The following is a 5,437-nucleotide window of genomic DNA, read 5'->3' as shown; positions in this document are numbered from 1 at the left end:
CCATGATAATGTCCAACGTAACTGGCATGGGGATCCGGTTCAAGTGTGTGAAATCATCCCCATGGTACTGTGCGGCAACAAAGTGGATGTTAAGGACAGGAAAATGAAGGTAAATCCATCGTCTCCCAACAAAAGAAGACCCTGCAGTCGGATGGAATTTCTGCCAAAAGCAAGTACGTCTTCGAAAAGCCCTTCCTTTGGCTTGCTAGAGAACTCACTGCAGGTCCTACCTTGGGGTTTGTCCCCCCCCTGCCCCTCCTCCCAGGGTTGTTAGGGACCCAGCTTTGGAGTCCAAGCTGAGTATGACGTAGAGGTTGTGCAGCATCACAAGTCTGGTTTTAGAGGAAACGGTCCCGGGATGTCAGTGGGCGGTGTGTTTGCCACTCTTATAGAGCTCACAGAAGGTGCGTCTTCTGCTGAAGGAGATGAATGGGCTTCGGAGTGCGCGTGGCTGTTAAAACATTCATTTTGTTTCGTTTTGGACCCACGGATCTAGCTGCTTGGGAACATAGCTGTTTTCCTTCTTGAAACGCAAATACAAGACTGCCGCAGTCACATCACAATCTTCATTGGTGACGTTTTGTTTGTGAACCTTCCTTCCCGTTCCGTTCCAGGCAGAGCCGGAATAAAGTTGCATTTCCAATATGGAAAAAACAAAAACAAAGAAAAGACAGTCAACTTCATCTTAAGATACTCCACCCGTGATAAGAAAAATTAAAATTGAAATCACACGGTGATACCAATTTGCACCTATCAGATTGGCAAAAATCCAGTGTTTCCAAACACTTTCTGTTGGTAAGGTGGTGGAGAAATAAATACTCTCTTTTATGAAGAGCAAAACGGCTCAATCTTCTGGGGAGGCCCAAACTGACCGCGTGAACAAGCGAACTGGCATCTCTGTGTCCCCATTAAGAGGTGATACTAACTGGGCAAATGGACAAAAGTCTGACCCTCCCACTGAGCTGCATATTAAATCACACAAAAGCATCCTCGCTGATGAAACCATTTGGTGATGCTAAAAAGTAGCAGGAGCCCTAGTGGCGAAGTGGTTATGCACTGGAGGGCTAACTGCAAGGTCAGTAGTTCAAAACCACCAGCCACTCCATGGGAGAAAGAAAGGACTGTCTACTCCCATAATGAGTTAGAGTCTCAGAAACTCACAGGGACAGTTCTACCCTGTCCTATAGGGTCACTATGAATTGATATCAACTCAATGGCAGGGAGTTTGATTTTAACAGTTAATAGACTTAGTAGCTAAAAGAAAATCTGGAGCTTCAAGTGCACGCAAAGCATGTTGAAAGAAAGTTCTAGTGATCTACTTCTGAAAAACCAACCATTGGAAACCTGTGGCCATCAGTTCTGCTCTGAGACACATAGGTGTGCCAAGAGTCAAAGGCGGCTTCATGGTAATTGGTTTCTTTACTCGGAACAAAAAATATCCCCATGATGCCCCTGCCTGCCCTTCGCCTAGGAGCAAAGTTGTTCTGTCCAGAAGCCAAACTGCCCAGTCTAAGTGGGTCATCCAGCAACCAGCCAAGTCCAAACAGGTACAGGTCAAAGGCTGATATCATCGCTGACAGCAGATTCCCTCCCAGAGAATGGGCCATGGGCCATCCCTAAAGCAATGAGTGGGCAGAGGTCTTGGTTTGTGTTCAATTCTGTGGTCATAGGATGGGGGTGGGGGTACACCTTGAGTATTTAAAAACTCTAGTGAAGTCCAAATGGCAAGGTGAATCTAAGGACTTGGAACTTGGGTGGCAAGATGGTTGCTTCAGGCTTTCTGGAGTGGATTTCTTTTCTAGTTGTTCCATCTGATGGTCTTTCATTGAGTTTCTTATTGACTGAACCCCTTTCTTGTTCCTGCGGATTTCCAAATTGGGTGGCAATTGCCTATCGCATTGTTGAATATTAAGTTGGCACTCTGCTGGTCTTTAGCAGACTAGTAGTGCATACTAAACAAGCTCAGTGGTAACCCCCAAACCCTGCACCCAACATTCTTTGCCTATGACTTTGCTGGTCTGCAATATGGTTAAAAGCAGTTGGCTCCTGTCCTCAAGCTACGCTGCTTCATGTACTGTGTTGCACAATCATACACTGAACCCGAGGAGCCAGGCAAGCATCCGTGCCAGCTACAGTCAGAGTGGACAGCTGCCACGTGCAGTGGACCATAGCCCTGTCCACGTGTAGGGGCTGTGCCGACCTTGCGCAGGTCAGAATGAGAACACCAGGCTTCTGGGCGTGGGAGCCTGTGTGGCTCTGGGTATCCAAAGGACTTGGCTAGGTCCCTTCTAAGACGGAAGCAAGATAAGCACATAACCACCAGGACCCCCTGAGGGGCAGGGGCACCAAGTTACCCACAGCCTGCCTTACTTCTCCTAGGGCAGGGGGAGCCATATGAGCAGGGAAGGGGGCCCAGGTCGTGGTTCATGTCTGAGCCTGTGTGACAGCAGGAAGGTGAGGAGGCATGTGGAGTCTTTGGCAAGGGCAGCAGAGTAATAGAAGTTGTCGGGTGGGCCATGGTGCCTTGGGGCATAAGTGGGTCTAAATGGGTGCATCTCCAAAGATGTGTAGATACTGGCCTCCTTGACATCGCTCCACCCACCAGCAGGCCTCGGTCTGGGGCCCTGGCATCCTTCCAGACCCCCTCCAAGCCACATTTCCAGGAAGTTTCCCGCCGTGGGCATCCCTCCCACTCAGATTACTCCTCCCAGCGCATGTTTGTTAGTTTGCGCTCCGTTGTTTCGTCATTGTTTAAACGTGTGTCATATGTGTATGTTGTGTCTGAGGTGGCCAGAAGCCCCGAGTGTTCAGGATCTGTCTTCTCTTGTTTTGAACCCCCACCCTCCTCCTCCATCACCACCACCACCAGCCACAGCTGGCACCAAGCACCTGGCATGACCTAACAACCCAGGCGAAGAGAGTTGGTACTCAGTTTGCATCCCAGGCACTCTGTAAACAAGTCCCGTTGAGGTGAAAAGCCACGTTTGCAGAGGTGAGGGATGCAGAGGAGGTGGGCGCTCGCTTGTCCATCCATTGACCCCTGACGATGTCAATCCTCCCAGCTTGCCCACCCACGACAAGGTCGGCAATTCGAAGTTCCCTAGCAGCACCATGGAAGAAACGCCTGCTGATATGCTCTTGTAAAGATGACAGCCAACAAGACTGAAGAAAACACGTTCTAACAATGCTTGTGGTGATGATTGTACAAGTCTTCTTGAGGTGGCTGGACTATTAAATGGTATGATGGATGTGGGGTGGGGGAGATGACGACAACCAAGAAGACTGGAAGCAAAGAGCCCCCAGACTCAAAGATGCTGGGGTTGTAACTGCTGTGTGGTGCCATCGAGCCAGCTCCCACCCACAGCGACCCGATGGGCAACAACGCCAGTCACTGGGCAGGCCACGCTGTCCTCACAACTGTTCCTAGTTTGTGCCCGCCATGGCTGCAGCCACTGCGTCCATCCGTCCTCTTTGTCCAGCACCTTCCTCTTTCTCACTGCCCTCCACTCTGCCGGGGTGCCATCCTTCTCCACGGCCTGCTCTCTCCTGACAACAAGTCTCGCCATCCTTGCCGTTAAGGAGCATTCTGGCTGTACTTCCAAGACAGAGCTGTTTGCCCTTTTGGCAATCCACGGGACTGTCAATATTCTTCACCAGCTCATAGTTCAAAGGTATCCATTGTTTTTCCTTCTTACTGATTCACGGTGCAGTTTTCACATGCATATGAGGCGATGGGAAATACCGTGGTTTGGATCAGGAGCATCTTAGTCCTCAAAGTAACATCCTTGCTTGTCAAAACTTTAAAGAGGTCTTGTGCAGCAGATTTGCCCGATGAAATGTCTCCTTTGATTTCTTTCTGTTTAGTTTTGTATTGAAAAAGTTTATATTTAGCATTAGCCAGCTGGGTTCAGTTTAGATGATTCTGATTTTGTTGGCAATATCTAAAGTGTCAGAGTCAGGAGCCAGTCAAACATATGCCTTCTCACCATCAGGCCTGGTTGACCTTGGTTACGTCACTGTCATAGAGCTTCTTCACAGCCTGTTTGATCTGGTTGGCTTTGACATCCACAATGAACACAAGTGTGTTGTTATCATTGATCTTCTTCCTGGCGGACTCTGGTCAAGGGGAACTTGATGAAGGCAGAGTGGTCCAGCTTATTTCTCCTGGGGGCGCTCTTCCGAGGGTACTTGGGCTGCCTTCTTAGTCTCAGGGTCTTGGGCTGCCGGAAGGTGGGTGGCGTGCAGATCTTCTTTTTTGTGTGGCTGTGGACATCTTTCAGCATGGCTTTCTTGGCTTTTAAAGCCTTTGCTTTGGCTTCCGTTTTGGGAGGGGCAGGGGCTTCCTTCTTTGCCTTCAATGCCATCTTTGTCAAAAGGCTCCTTTGATTTCTTAACTGTTGCTTCCATGAACATTAATTGTGGATCCAAGAAAGACAAAATCCCTGACAACTTCAATCACTTCTCCATTCATCATGATGCCACCTATTGGTTCAGTTGTGAGGATTTTGGTCTTCTTCACATTGAGTTGTGATCCATCCTGAAGGCTGCCATTCTTGATTTTCATCAGCAAGTGCTTCAAGTCCTCCTCCCTTTCAGCAAGCAAGGTGGTGGCATCTGTATACAGCAGATGGTTGATAAGCCTTCCTCCAATCCTGATGGCACAGTCTTCTTCCTATAAGCCACCTTCTCTAACGATTTGCTCAGCATCCGGATTGAATATGCACAGTGAGAGAATACAGCCCGGACGCACACCTTTCCTGATTTTAAACCTCGCGCTATTCCCTTGTTCTGTTCGAACAACCGCTTCTTGATCCATGCAGTTCTGCACGAGCACAATGTCGTTTTGGGAGATCCCCATTTTTCTCAAGGTTATCCACAATTTCTTATGGTCCACACAGTCTGATGCCTTTGTATAGTCAATGAAACACAAGTAAACATCTGTCTGGTATTCTCTGCTTTGAGCCAAGAATCATCTGACATCAGCAATGATATCCCTTGTTCCACATCCTCTTCTGAATCCTTTCTGAATCTCTGGCAGCTCCCTGTCAATGCACCACTGCAAATAATTGTTGGATGATCTTCAGCAAAATTTTACTCGCCTATGATATTAATGATATCATTCTATAATTTGTCCATTCTATTGGATCACCCCTCTATGGAATGGGTACAAATATGAATCTCTTCCAATCAGTGGCCAAGTAGCTGTCTTCTAAATTTCTTGGCATAGATTAGTGAGTGTTTCCAGTGTTTCATTAGCTTGTTGAAACATTTCTTTTTTTTTTTTTCAATGTTAGAAAAAATTTTTTCATGGTTAAGTATCTTTTTTTTAGGGCATTATTATTTTTTATTTCTTTTCTTTAAATCATTTTATTAGGGGCTCATATATCTCTTATCACAATCCATACATACATCAATGTGTAAAGCACATTTGTACATT

This window comes from Echinops telfairi, unplaced genomic scaffold (genome assembly GCF_000313985.2).
Source record: "Echinops telfairi isolate 266 unplaced genomic scaffold, ASM31398v2 ScPeMD7_7;HRSCAF=31, whole genome shotgun sequence".
NCBI classification, from domain to species: Eukaryota; Metazoa; Chordata; class Mammalia; order Afrosoricida; family Tenrecidae; genus Echinops; species Echinops telfairi.
This window is presented reverse-complemented; position numbering follows the sequence as displayed.